We start from the raw sequence: 15,661 nt of genomic DNA, 5'->3' as shown, positions 1-15,661 counted from the left end.
AAGCTAGGGGTCATGCATATCTATCTAGGTATTTTGAATTATGAACATCTACCTAGGATGCCACTTGTTAGTAAATGTCATTATCCTTAGTTACAAGGAAATAAAAATAATGTATGATGATTTATGACATACATCAAAATAAATGATTTTCAAAAGAAAACATACTATAGCTACATGATGTATGTATGACATGACATGGTATTTTTATATTTTTCATAATAAACATGAATGTAAAATATGATGTCATGACATATGATGAGCAAACAGTCATGGCAAGTTTTAGCATAAATAAAATATACCTAGATATTCTATCTAAGTATTCTAAATCCTTAGCTAAACCTAAAATTGATCCTAGATTACCCAATCTTCTTCAAGAAAATGTCAAAACCCAACTTGGCATTTCTTTTTCCCTTGATTAATTGTGCTAATCAAAGTCAAATCCATTTCCTCAAATTATGGCACATTTTACTCTTCCAAAGAGTAAACATATGATTCATTTCATTTTCGAAGGTTTACAAAAACTTTGAAAATGCTCTCCAAGTGTCAACTATATCAAGGTTGGGTTAACCACCCTTCTAATTTGAGTTGACACTCTCTAACCCTCTAGGTTGTAGAGAATATGGTCCTCGGAACCCAAAACCTATTGGTGCTCCTTGGATGCTCTAGGTACTCACTAGGGATAACTTTCCTAATTACCTTCCTAATGACCTTTCTAGGCTTCTTAGAAGCCTTGGTCACTTCCTCTAGGTCAACTCTAGGGATAGCTTCCCTTGTGACTTTCTTAGTGACTTTGTTAGACTTTTTAGAAGTCTTAGTCACTTTACTCTTTGCAAAAACACTTTTAGGAAAAACTTCCCTTGTGTTTTTGACTTGACCATTCGACCTAGGATTTGTTCCATAATTGTATGGAATTCTATGATAAGAAGGAACATCCTTCTTGGCTTGAGGTTTGCATCCCAAACCCCTATGACCATTGGATGACCTTTGTGTTCCTAGCCCTAGGTTGTGCTCATTTTGTCCCTTGAGGATATTTTCCATCCTTTTTAGGGTCTTTTCTATTTTATCAAGTCTTGACCTCAACTTGATTTTCCATTATTAAATTGATAGTTATGGATTTTTCTTGATTCTTATGAGCATTTCTATTTTTAGGCCTATAACTAAAATCTTTAGAGTGTGTTTGGTTGGGGGTTATTCTTGACAACCTTGGTTATCCATCTAAAGTTATCAACAAAAACCCTGTTTGATTTAGGTAATCGATGATTCCCGAGTAATATTCCATCCCCGACATGTCAGCAAAAGGGGCATGCAACCAGGAATCAGAAAACCTAAAAAAACTAAGGTTTTTCTTGATTCCGGCGTTAACGATTTTTTTTGCCCAAAATACCCTTGGAAGAGAAAAATGTGACAAAAAATAAAAACGTAAAGAAAAAAATTGAAAAATATAAAAATAAAAAATAAAAAAAACGTAAAAAAATAAAAAAAAACCTTAAAAAATAATAAAAAATAAAAAATTGTAAAAAAACATTAAAAATAGAAAAAGCATAAAAAATGAGAAAAAAACATTAAAAAAATTAAAAAATAGAAAAAACATTAAAAAAATTTAAAAAGTAAAAAATAATAAAAAATTTTAAAAAACATATAAAAATAAAAAAAATTAAAAATGTAAAAATTAAAAATTTTAAAAAAAATCAAAAAATAAAAAAATGAAAAAAAACATCAAAAAAAAAAAAAATGAAAAAAAATAAAAAATATATATAATTAAAGAAAAATGTGAAAATATAGTAGAGTTTAAATAATAATAATAATAATAATAATAATAATAATAATATTATTATTATTATTATTATTATTATTATTATTATTATTATTATTATTATTATTATGTATAGTTGGTTTTGTAATTGAAGGTAATATAGTAAAATATTAAATTAGGTTATTCATTAAAACTTTCAAACAAACAACTTTTTGTTGCATTGCCTAGATTGAACCAAACACCATTTGGTTATGTTTTATTCTCCATAACCTTGATTATGTGATTACTTGATAATCACATAATCACGATTATATATGATAACTTGAACTAAACGCACCCTTAGAGTTATTGCATAAGTTTCTATCTACTTTTCTAACCTTAGGTAAGGTAGTCTTGGCATGAAGAGCTACATGTTTTCCTTTAACCCTATCATGCCTCCTATTTTTATGATAAATAGCATTAAAATGATATAAACTATTCCTAACATGCTTTTTATCATTACTTAAGGGGATAGGCTCAATAAATAATATCTTGGGGTTTACATTGGAAGCTCCCCCTTGACTTGTGCTTCCTCCTTTAGGCTTAAATGATTTTCCCCCTTTGGGCATTGGCTCGGGTAATGTCTTTTTTGGTTACAAGAAAAACACACAATGTGCTCCTTTCTCTTCTTTGTTGTGGGGGTGGTCTCCTTGGGTTTCTCCTTGCCCTTAGGTGCCACTTGGCCTTTCTTCTTGGCCAATTTTGGATATTTACTCTTGTAGTACCCTTTTTCCCTACATTCAAAGCATATAATATGATTTTTATTATTAACAATTAAAATTGTTATACCTTTACTTATAGGGGTGACACATGATCCTCCATTTGATTTTTCTTGAGTTGTGGAGGTGGTGTCATCTTCTTCTTCTTCACTTGATCCGGAGGTAGAGGCTTCTTCTCACTCCGGAGTCAATGATCTACACTCCCCCTCAATCTTAGAAGTGGAGGCTTCATCATCTTCATCCTCTTGCACATGAAAAGAAAGAGTATGCTCCCTCTTTGCTCTTTTGGTTGCACTCTTTTGAGGATGAAGCTTCTTGGACTTCTTCTTCGGAAGTTGAACATCTCTCAACTTTAGAGTCCTCTTCCTCTTGATCTTGATCCAATGAGTCACTTGTTGGTGCAATATCCCTTAGGTCAAGGTTGACTGGCTTGACCAAGCTTGAGTCTTGGTCATAGTTTCAATGTTTGACAATACATGTAGACACATGGACAATGCAGGTGCAGTTGTTCATATGGGGAGATTCTGATCAGGGACTGATCAGTGTGAATGAAGAAGAGTCAAGTAGGTCAAAAGTGACCGGATACCTGACTGGAAAGTCCTAGTGAGTGAAGCTAGGCAGAAGGAAATCCTGGTGAGTGAAACCAGGTGAAAGTCCTAGTGAGTGAAGCTAGGCAGAAGGAAATCCTGGTGAGTGAAGCCAGGTGAAAGTCCTAGTGAGTGAAGCTAGGCAGATGGAAAACCCTAGTGAGTGAAGCTAGGTGAAAGCCCTGGTGAGTGAAGCCAGGCAAGGGAAAATCCAGATGGATCAAGGATGATCAGACATCTGGTGTTGGGAAGTCCAAGTAGGTCAAAGGATTGACTGGATACTTGGCACGAAGAGAAAAGTCCAAGTGGGTCAAAGGGATTGACCGGACACTTGGTGGGGAGTTCTAGCAGGTCAAGGGAGTGACCAGATGCTAGGTATGATGTACCAATAGGTCAAGGTTGACCGGATGTTGGTTTGAGAGGCTTGGGACTTGGTTTTGGGCAAAAACCAAGAGCTGGATCGATCAGTGGATCGATCCAGGCCTTTCCTAGTGAACAGAGAGCCTCTGAATCGATCAGTGGATCGATCCAGAGGTCCCAATCGATCAGCCGATCGATTGGGACGCTGCTGCTTCGCGCGATAAGCGCTGGATCGATCCGTGGATCGATCCAGGCATTTTTCCACAGCACAGAGGCGCTCTGGATCGATCCGTGAATCGATCCAAAGCCTCCCCGATCGATTGGGAGTTTTTGAATCGATCGAGATCCGACCGTTGCGTCGTATTTGAGCTGCAGGCGGGCGTCTCCTTCAGTACCTCTTCCCCGATTCATCTCAGATCTCTCGTCAGCTCCTCCACAGCTCTCTCAAAGCTCAGATCGCCAGTTCTTGAAGGATCTTGGAGGTTTTCCAAGTCAAGAGGCGGATCAAAGGCAAGGAGAAAAGTTAGGGTTAGGGTTTTCTACGCTTATTGTAAGCTTGTGCTTGTATTCTTGTATCCCTTCCCTTTCTTTTGTACTGAGAGTCTTGTAGGGCTTCTCCGCCTTCGGTAGTTACCGAAAAGGAGGTTTTTATTAGTGGAGGGTGCGTGAGTAGGTGTGGATCCTTGGACTAGTCACCTCTTGTGAGGTGGATACCAAGTAAACCAACCTTGTTAGCGTTGTGTGATTTGTTTCTGTATTTTCCGCTGCACATCTTCGAAGAAACAAGCAACGACGAGCATCTAGCACGCGACGAGCTATTCACCCCCCCCCCCTCTAGCTGCTTTTCGGTCCCAACAAGTGGTATCAGAGCGAGGTCGCTCTTCACCGGAATCATCGTCGGAAGGGTCAAGCTTAACAAGAAGAGCTAGAGGGTGAAGAAGTTGAAGCAAAATTGTCAAAGTCAAAGAAATTCAAAAGCTCAACTTCTACAATGGAATTCCTAGATGGGCTCGGATTCGACACGAGGGTGGCTCCACCATACACTTCCACGAGCTTCGATTCTTGGAAATCAATAATCAAAAATTTTTTTATGATGGAGATAGAGCAATGGTTTGCTCTTATGGAAGGCTTCAAGACTCCAACAAACTCAAAGGGCAAAGTTCTCAAGAGGAGCAAGTGGAGCCAAGAGCAAGTCCAAAGGTGCGAGGCAAATGACATAGTGACCAAGCTTTTGGTCAATTTATTGCCAAGCGCCATCCTTTGCAAAATTGGAGAATTTGAAGATGCAAAGGAATTATGGAGTAAATTGGCCAAGCTTCATGAAGAGATCCCCTCCACTGTACAAGAGCAAGAAGAATCCAGAGAGGGTGACTCTTTGGAGCAAGACCAAGAGGAGGACTCCAAGGTTGAGAGATGCTCAACCTTCGAAGAAGAAGTCCAAGAAGAAACTTCATCTTCAAGGGAGTGCAATGAAGAGAACAAGGAGGGAGCATACTCCTTGTTCCATGTACAAGATGATGAAGCCTCCACCTCTAGGATTGAGGGGGAGTGTAGATCAATGAACCCGGAGCAAGAAGAGGCCTTCACATCCGGGTCAAGTGAAGAAGAAGAAGATGGTGCCACCTCCAAAATTCAAGAAAAATCGAATGGAGGAATATCTTCGGATCAAGAGGAAGCTTCTACCTCCGGATCAAAAGGAGAAGATGCCACCCCTACAAGCAAAGGTATAAACATTTCAATTAATAATAAAAATCATATCATATGCTTTGAATGTAGGGAACATGGGCATTACAAAAGTAAATGCCCTAAATTGGTCAAGAAGAAGGGCCAAGTGGCACAAAAGGGCAAGGTGAAGCCCAAGGAGACCATCCCCAATACAAAGAAGAGCAAGGAGCATATTATATGCTTCTCTTGCAATCAAAAGGGGCATTACCGAAGTCAATGCCCCAAGGGGAAGAAGATGGTCAAGGCTCAAGGAGGAAGCTCAATTCAAGGGGGAGTCTCTAAGGTGAAAAGAAAGGTAACTTTCATTGAGCCTATTCCCTTGCATAATGGTAAAAAGCATGCTAATTCAAGTTTATATCATTTTAATGCTATTTACCATGAAAATAGGAGGCATGATAAAATTAAAGAAAATCATGTAGCTTATCATGCTAAGACTACTACACCTAGGATTAAGAAGATAGATAAAAATCTAGGCAATCACACTAAGGACCATAGTTATAAGTCTAGAAACAAAAATTCTCATGGGTGTAATGAAAAATCAAAATCTAAGGATTTAATGATAGAAAATCAAGTCTTGAGGTCAAGGCTTGATAAACTGGAAAAGACCCTAAAAAGGATGAAAAATATCCTAAAAGGGCAAAATGAGCATAGCCTAGGTCTAAGAGCACAAAGGTCATCTAATGGTCATAGAGGTTTGGGATACAAACCCAAGGCTAAGAAGGATGTGCCCTCTTACCATAGGGTTCCATATAGTTATGGAACCAACCCTAGGTCTAGTGGTCAAGTCAAAGATACTAGGAAGGTTATTCCTAAGAGTATTTTTGCAATAAATGTGACTAAGACTTCTAAGAAGTCTAAGAAAGTCACTAACAAGGTCACAAGGGAAGCAATCCCTAGGGTTGATCTAGAAAAAGTGACCAAGGCTTCTAAGAAGCCAAGCAAGGTCACTAGGAAGGTATCTAGGAAAGTTATCCCTAGTGAATACCTAGAGCATCCAAGGAGCACCAATAGGTTTTGGGTTCCTAGGAGCATCTTCTTTACCCCATAGATGGGTTAGAGAGTGTCAACTCTAAGAAGAAGGGTAGTTAACCCAACTTTGAAGAAATTGACACTCAAGGAGTATTTTCAAGGTTTTTGTTAACCTTTGAAAATGAAATGGAATTATTATTTACTCTTTGAAAGAGTAAAATGTGCCTAATGGTGGAAAAATTGATTTTATCTTTAATGGCATAAATTGGGAAAACCTAGAGAAATACCAAGTTGGGATTTTGGTATTCTCTTAGAAATTTAAGGCAATCCGGGCCTTGATTTACATGTTTACTCTTGAGGAAAAATGGAATATGCCAACATTTGAGGATATGCTTAATTTTTAAAGTGGCATAAACAAATCAAGAGAAATAGAAATGTCAATTTAGGTTTTGGCACTTCTTTGAAGCATTTAGGGCAATCTAGGTTTAACGTTTTAAGTTAAAACAAGTGGAAATAGCTAAGTGGTTAAGGATACTTAGATAGGAAATCTAAGTATATTTTATTTATGCTAAACCTTGCCATGATTGTTTGCCCATCATATGCCATGACATCATGTCTATTTTTGCATTCATGTTTTATTATGAAAAATCCAAAAATACCATGTCATGACATTCATACATTATGTAGTTATAGGATATTTTCTTTTGAAAAATTATTTCCTTTTGATGTATGTCATAACATAATCATGCATTAAGTTTAATTCCTTTTAATTAAGGACAAATGGCATTTAACAACACTTATTAACAAGTGACATCCTAGGTGGATGTCTAATATCTCTAAAATGTCTAGATAGATATGCATGATCCCTAGAATAGGGCAAAACCAAAATCTCACATCTCACAAGGACTATAAGGTGACTTGTATGTGTTTTAGTGCACATTAGATACAAGTGAGATGTTAGGAAGATGAATAAAACTCAAGATGCTGATTTAGTGCATTCTTTTGAGTTTTAGGGTTATCAAAACACATAGTTATGTGTTTTTCCATCATTGGGAAAGCTAATGTACAAGTCATGTGCATTAAGCCCAAGGAATGTGATGGGATATTGGTTTTGAAAATTATTTTAAAAGGTTTTTGGAAAACCTTGGTGAAGGCTATCTTTTGATAGTAATCACCATTGAATAGTTAGACACAAACTTGAAGAAAACGCTAAAGTTTTAGCAAATTTTCAAGCTTGTGTCAATCTTTGAAAATATGATGTATTTTCATATAAAACTATTTTTCCATGATAAAGTATACCCTAAATAATGTCTACACAAATTTTTACGATTTTTGGAATTTTGTAGAATTTTCTAGGGGTTTCTGAAATTGGCTGAAATTGAATTTCAGCAATTTCAGGCCTTCAATCGATCAGTGGATCGATTGGAGTGCCTCAATCGATCAGTCGATCGATTGAGAAGGCATTTCTCGTGAGCAGAAGCTCGCTGGATCGATCAGCCGATCGATCCAAGAAGACTGAATCAATCAGTGGATCGATTCAGCAGGGGTCAATCGATTGGAACCCAACTCCAATCGATTGAAGATGTTGATTTTGGCTGGGAAAGCTTATCTTCAGCATTTTGAACCTATTTTAGTCTAGGTAACCATTCCTAACCCCTCAAAATACATGTGTATACATAAAAAGAGTGTTTTCATGTTGAAAACAAGGATGGATTGGTTAAGGAAGACTAAGTTGAAGTTTAGGTTGAGGTTTGCTTCAAATTTTTGAACATTTGAACCTCAAAACTTCTAAATTTGGGTTTCCTAAAGGTTTAGGGATTCCAGGTCATTGTTGGTGCAATGAGAGAAGTTACTACCATGTCTTTAGGGGGAGGGACTCTTTAAAGACATGGAAAAATTTTTTAACCTTGGAAGGTGGTTAACCTTCTTTTCAGAAAATGCTCATGAATCAGCGTTTGAACTTGAAATGGGGAGTGGATATCCTCATTATTTCAAGTGGTATTTCAAATGTAGGGAAAATGAAGGGTATGGGACCTTCATTATGATGTTGATCATGACCTTGAGAAACTCTTCAGGGGGAGAGTTTAAAAAGGGATAAAGGTTCAACGAGTGAAGTTGTAACCAATGATGGGTATCTCTTCAGAGGGAGAGATAGTGGTTGTTTGATGTGTGCCAATAGGGGGAGAATGTGTGGTTTAAGTTAGGCCTTCATTACCTATGGGGGAGGTCATAGGGGGAGAATGAAGGGAACCAACATTCATACTTTGGCATGAAGAGAGTTAAGGTTGTGGGATTAGCTTAACTCAGAGTAGTCCTAACTTAAAGGTATTGTCAAACATCAAAAAGGGGGAGATTGTTGATGCAATATCCCTTAGGTCAAGGTTGACTGGCTTGACCAAGCTTGAGTCTTGGTCATAGTTTCGATATTTGACAATACATGTAGACACATGGACAATGCAGGTGCAGTTGTTCATATGGGGAGATTCTGATCAAGGACTGATCAGTGTGAATGAAGAAGAGTCAAGTAGGTCAAAAGTGACCGGATACCTGATTGGAAAGTCCTAGTGAGTGAAGCTAGGCAGAAGGAAATCCTGGTGAGTGAAACCAGGTGAAAGTCCTAGTGAGTGAAGCTAGGCAGAAGGAAATCCTGGTGAGTGAAGCCAGGTGAAAGTCCTAGTGAGTGAAGCTAGGCAGATGGAAAACCCTAGTGAGTGAAGCTAGGTGAAAGCCCTGGTGAGTGAAGCCAGGCAAGGGAAAATCCAGATGGATCAAGGATGATCAGACATCTGGTGTTGGGAAGTCCAAGTAGGTCAAAGGATTGACTGGATACATGGCACGAAGAGAAAAGTCCAAGTGGGTCAAAGGGATTGACCGGACACTTGGTGGGGAGTTCTGGCAGGTCAAGGGAGTGACCAGATGCTAGGTATGATGTACCAATAGGTTAAAGTTGACCGGATGTTGGTTTGAGAAGCTTGGGACTTGGTTTTGGGCAAAAACCAAGAGCTGGATCGATCAGTGGATCGATCCAGGCCTTTCCTAGCGAACAGAGAGCCTCTGAATCGATCAGTGGATCGATCCAGAGGTCCCAATCGATCAGCCGATCGATTGGGACGCTGCTGCTTCGCCGATAAGCGCTGGATCGATCCGTGGATCGATCCAGGCATTTTTCCAGAGCACAGAGGCGCTCTGGATCGATCCTTGAATCGATCCAAAGCCTCCCCAATCGATTGGGAGTTTTTGAATCGATCGGGATCCGACCGTTGCGTCGTATTTGAGCTGCAGGCGGGCGTCTCCTTCAGCACCTCTTCCCCGATTCATCTCAGATCTCTCGCCAGCTCCTCCACAGCTCTCTCAAAGCTCAGATCGCCAGTTCTTGAAGGATCTTGGAGGTTTTCCAAGTCAAGAGGCGGATCAAAGGCAAGGAGAAAAGTTAGGGTTAGGGTTTTCTACGCTTATTGTAAGCTTGTGCTTGTATTCTTGTATCCCTTCCCTTTCTTTTGTACTGAGAGTCTTGTAGGGCTTCTCCGCCTTCGGTAGTTACCGAAAAGGAGGTTTTTATTAGTGGAGGGTGCGTGAGTAGGTGTGGATCCTTGGACTAGTCACCTCTTGTGAGGTGGATACCAAGTAAACCAACCTTGTTAGCGTTGTGTGATTTGTTTCTGTATTTTCCGCTGCACATCTTCGAAGAAACAAGCAACGACGAGCATCTAGCACGCGACGAGCTATTCACTCCCCCTCTAGCTACTTTTCGGTCCCAACATCACTCTCTTTGGATCCTTCTTGATTTGGTGTAGTGGAGGGGATCTCATGAATCTTTGCCAATTTGCTCCAAAGCTCCTTGGCATCTTTAAATTCTCCCACTTGCTTCAAGATATTGCTAGGCAATAGATTGACCAATAGCTTGGTCATATTATCATTGGCCTCGCATCTTTGGATTTGCTTTTGTTTCCACTTGCTACTCTTGAGAATTTTGTCTTTGTTACTTGTTGGAGCTTCAAAGTCTTCCATTAGAGCAAACCATTGCTCTATCTCCATCATAAGGAAATTTTTTATTTTTGATTTCCAAGAATCAAAGCTTGTCATTGATGTGAATGGTGGAGGCACCCTTGTGTCGAATCCAAGTCCATCTTGGAATTCCATTTGAAGTTGAGCCTTTTGATGAAGTCTTTGACTTTTGAAATTTGCTTCAACTTCTTCTCCCTCTGGCTTGTTGCCCCTTCCAGCGATGATTCCGGTGAAGAGCGACCTCGCTCTGATACCATTTGTTAGGGTTGATTTGTGCTAGAGGGGGAGGGTGAATAGCTCATCTCGCTTCATTGTCTTGCTTTGATGATGATGATATGTAGTGGAAATACACACAAAGCACACTCACAACGCTAACGTTAGGATTTACTTGGTATCCACCTTAAGAAGAGGTGACTAATCCAAGGATCCGTCCCTCACTCACTCATCCACTATGAAAACAGTCCTTTACAGTAACTACCGAAGGCGGAGAAACCTTATACAAACTCTCAATACAAGGAGAAAGACAAACAAGCTTATACAATAACAAATCTTACAAGATTTACACAAATGGGGAAACCCTTGCTTACTTCTCCTTCTTATATGGAACGTCTCTTGATGTTGGAAGTGTAGCAACACCTTGCTCCAAGAAAGCTTTAAGAACTGGCGTAAATCCGTGAGAGAGATCACAAGAAGTGGAGAGGAAGACGCTCGCCAACGACTTTATCCTGTGCAACAATCGTCTCCCAATCTATCGGTCAATCAATTGGGGAGGCTGAATTAATCGGCTGATCAATTCAACCTTCTTCTGTGCTCTCTGGAAAATGCCATGAATCGATCGCCTGATCGATTCAGCTCTCTCGTGTCACACGAGATTTCCAACCCCCAATCGATCGGCTAATCGATTGGGGACCGTTCTATGCTCGCGATATTTCTTCCCAATCGATTAGTTGATCGATTGGGATTTTGTTTGTTGTAGCACTATGCCCAATCGATCAGCTGATTAATTGGTCTCAGTCCAATTTGATCACTTGATCAAATTGATCAACCCTAGCTTGCCCGAGTCAAGTCTAAGGTGCCCCAAACCCAACATCCGGTCAATCGTGACCTGTTGGGACTCCTCGTGCCTAGCATTCGGTCAACTTTGACCTGTTGGGACTTCTTCGCCAAGTATCCGGTCAATCCTTTTACCCAATTAGACTTTTCCCTTTATGCCAAGTGTCTTGTCAACCTTGATCCACTTGGACTTATTGTCTCATGCCAAGTGTCCAGTCCTCCATGACCCACTTGGACTTCCACCAGATGTCCGGTCACCCTTGACCCATCTAGATTTCCTCGTGCCAAGTACCCGGTCAATCCTTTGACCTACTTGGGCTTCCCAATACCAGGTGTCCGGTTAACCTTGACCCACCTGGATTTCCACGTGTCTGGCTTCACTCACCAGGTATTTCCATCTGCCTAACTTCACTCACTAGGACTTTCCTTCTGTCTAGCTTCACTCATTAGGACTTTCCATCTACCTAGCTTCACTCACCAGGACTTTCACCTAGCTTCACTCACTAGGATTTTCACTTGGCTTCACTCACCAAGATTTTCCCACTGTCCGGCTTCACTCATCGGGGCTTTCACCTGCCTAGCTTCACTCACTAGGTCTTTCACCTGGCTTCACTCACCAAGATTTTCCAACTGCCTAGCTTCACTCACTAGGTCTTTCACCTGGTTTTACTCACCAAGATTTTCCTTTGCCTAACATCCAGTTAGGACTTTCCCAGTCAAGTATCCGGTCATCCTTGACCTACTTGACTCTTCTTCACATCAAACTGGTCAGTTCTTAACCAAAGGGGAATTGTATCAACAATTTCCCCAATCGGACGATTGCATCTGCAATCTCCATGTATTGCCAAACATTGAAATCTAAACATCAAGACTCAAGCTTGAGTCAACTCAAGCTTAGTCAACCAGGTCAACTTGACCTAGGGGATATTGCACCAACAACTGTAAGTACCACGTGATCATTTTTATGTGATCAATCAAGTCAAGTTAGGTTTTATTATTTTTGATCCTTGTGTCTACAGGAACTTAAGAGCATAAGAAATGAGAGAGAGACGCAACTAGCGAAAAGGATGATACAAAAAAGAGTTGGTGGGCTTGGTGCATCCGAGGACGAGGTGTTTTGGAAGAGTATGCTGGTGGACGAGAATGGAGCATGTGACATTTCGGAGGGATGAGAAGCCGGAGAGGAAGATTGCTCGAGAAGAAGGTCGGAAGATGGGTTTAGGTGAGCCCAATTTTAGATGGTCAAGATCACCCAAGCGACCGGAGAAGGCGCCGGACCAGTCAACCAAAGATGACTAATCTGGGCACTCGGACCAGCTGGTCCAAGCGCCTGGACCACCAAGGTGCCCGAATGGGCACCTCGAAGCTGTTGATCGACTTTTGGGATCGCGTCAGCAATGGTCCAGGTGCCCGGAGAAAGATAAAACTTTATCTCTTATCCGTTGTGTAGCCGTTTGTAAGAAGATGAGTTTTTTTAATAATGGGGGCACTCGAAGAGTGTCTTGGTGCCCAGACCATGCCACATCAACAAACAGTCAGTTTTGACCAATGGGCTATAAATAGAGCTATGGTCTTCTTCATTTCAAACAACACACTTCTGTACTTCGAAATTCATTCTATTCTTAATTTCTGAGCTTCATTTTCATGTACGAGTCTTCTCCGCCATTAACGTTTTGTTCGAAAAGGAGATCTTCACAGTGAGCTTACTTTCCTTAGAGTAGCAATTCTCTGATTGTAAATCAAGTAAAAATTATTTGTCTCATACTCTTATAATTCTGTTATTCTTTTGATTAAGTGTGTAATTGTTTTAAGCCCAATAGTTTAAGAAAGATATTTGTTGTTATTATTGTGCAGGGCAATTCATCCCCTCTTGCCGGTCGTAAGGGACCTACAATTGGTATAAGAGCCCAATCACTTCAGAAGGACTAACCGCCGACCGAAGCACAAGAAATGGTTGGAGCTAGCATCTACCCACTAGTGTTCAAGGGGGAGTTCGCATTCTGGAAACAAAGAATAGAGGAATTTTTCCGAACTGACTTTGATATAATGCTTTCTATGAAATTTAGTTTTGAAGTTCCCAAAAGTAAAGATGGAAAAGAACTCGAGGAGCATCTTTGGACTCAGAAGAAGCGCGACAAATTGATATCGTCTTGAGTGTTCTTCCTACTCCGGAACTCGACAAAATTGGCAACTACAACTGTGCAAAAGAACTTTGGGAAAAGTTCTTGGATCTCTACGAAAAATCAACGGAAGAAGAATCTAATTCTGCTATGGATACTGATTCATCTTCAGAAGAATCCAGATCCAAGGAGATTACCGGAACTGCACTACTTGCCGAGTACCTACTTGAAGACAACGAAAGCATCTCGGAGATGAGCATCAATGAAGGGGGAGACATTGCAAAAGAAAGCAGCAATGAAGGAGGGAGCGTCTACTAACGAATATACAGTAAGTCAAGTAAGTAATTTTCCTCCAGAGTAGTTATATAAAATTGTGCAAATGCTAAGTAGATCTTTATACAATAAAAGAGTGCAAGTCACTAGGGGGACCGCTAAGGTAGCGGATCTATCTTTTTTTTATATATATATAATAAAAGAATAAAGTATGTAAAGTCAAAAAAAGAATATGAATGCCTAAAAGAAAATTTTAAGAAATTATAGATGAAAATACAAAATTAAAAGATAAAATAGAAATGTTGGAAAATGATAATTCATGCTTAAATTTTTTACTTGCTCCAAAAAGAAATTTCAAATATCATTAAAAGCTTAATTGATATTTCAAATATCATAAGGGCTAAATTAAAAAATTATCATGAAAATATATTCTTAGAAAGTATTTGATTAATCTAGTAAAAAGAAACTTATATTTTAAATGAATTTTAAAATCATGCTTAGATTAAAATCCTTATGCATGTTTTAATTTTAATTTGCCTTAATATCTTTTTCATATTTAAATTTGTCAAATTGTTTTTCATAAATTATTTTATATGAATTCTATTTGAAATTAATTCTTGACTTTTTTTAATAGAAAAGGTTTTTATTATCTATCTGTAAGAAAATTTTTGACCAATATATTATTTGTTATGAATTTTTAAACAAAATTTATATCTTTAAATTTAAAATTATTTCTTAGAGTTAGTTTAAAATTTTTAGTTTTTTTTAATAAAATATCATATTCTCTATAAAAAAAAATTCTTCTAAATTTTTTGACCGTTATTTAGTTTTCTATGAATTTTTTAATCAAAAAACTAATTTTTAATATTAAAATTCTCAAATAATAAATTTTTAAAAATTTTTTTTTTTTTTGCAAATATGCTTGCTATTATACATTCTCATAAATTTTTTCAAGATTTTTCGAGTTTGAAAACTATTTTAAAGCATTTTTTAAAGAAACTACATCTTGCTACAGAAAATAATTTATTACTACTTAAATTTAATTTTATTTGTTAGTGAAAATTTTATTACTATTTTGGATATGTTTGTTTAATTGGTATAAAAGTTTTAGAATTTTTAACCATTAAAAATAATTTTAAAATTATTTTTCTAAAACTGCTTTATAAATCACAAAAGTTCAGATTTTTTAAATTTAAACTTTGCAATTTTTCTAATGTTAGTTATTTTTCCCCTTAGAAATTATTTCAAATTTAATTCAAAGTCATTCTTAAAAATTTTCCTTATTTTTAATGTGATAGAGGAGAATTATAGATTAAGTATAGGGGAGGGTACATTTTGATTTTACATTACATGTTATTATTTAAAAATTATGTACCTATTATTTTACTATTTTTTTATTTTATTTTCCCCTAACTTAACTTGGATTGTTCATATCAAAAAGGGAGAGATTTTAAGTACCCCATGGTAGTTTTGATGTGATAAATCAAGTCAAGTTAGGCGCTGTTGTGTTTTGATACTTGTGTCTAAGTGTGCATGAACTTAAGAGAACAAGAAGTCGAGCGAGAGATGCTGCTAGCGAGAAGGATTACATAGAAAAAAGTTGATGAGCTCGGTGTATTTGAGAGACGAGGTGTTGCGGTAGAGTACGCTGGCGGACAAGAAGGGAGTGCATGACGTTTCCAAAGGACGAGAAGCCAGACCAGAAGATTGCTCGAGAAGAAGGCCGGAAGATGAGTTCAGGTGAACCCAATTCCGGATGATCGAGATCACCTAAGTGACCAGAGAAGGCATCGGACCAATCAACCAAAGTTGACTGATCCGGACGCTCGGACCACCAGGTTGCCTGAATGGGCACCTCGATGCTGCGGATCAACTTCTGGGTCTGCGTCAGCAACGGTCCATGCTGCCGGAAGGGTCTGGGCGCTCGGAGAAGGATAAAACTTTATCTCTTATTCGTTGCATAACCATTTGTGAGAAGATGAGTTTTTCCAAGCTAGGGGCCCCCAAAGAGGGTCCGGGGGCCCGAATTGTGCCACATTAGCAAATGGTCAGTTTTGA

This window comes from Zingiber officinale, chromosome 3B (assembly GCF_018446385.1).
Source record: "Zingiber officinale cultivar Zhangliang chromosome 3B, Zo_v1.1, whole genome shotgun sequence".
In the NCBI taxonomy this organism is placed as follows: Eukaryota; Viridiplantae; Streptophyta; class Magnoliopsida; order Zingiberales; family Zingiberaceae; genus Zingiber; species Zingiber officinale.
This window is presented reverse-complemented; position numbering follows the sequence as displayed.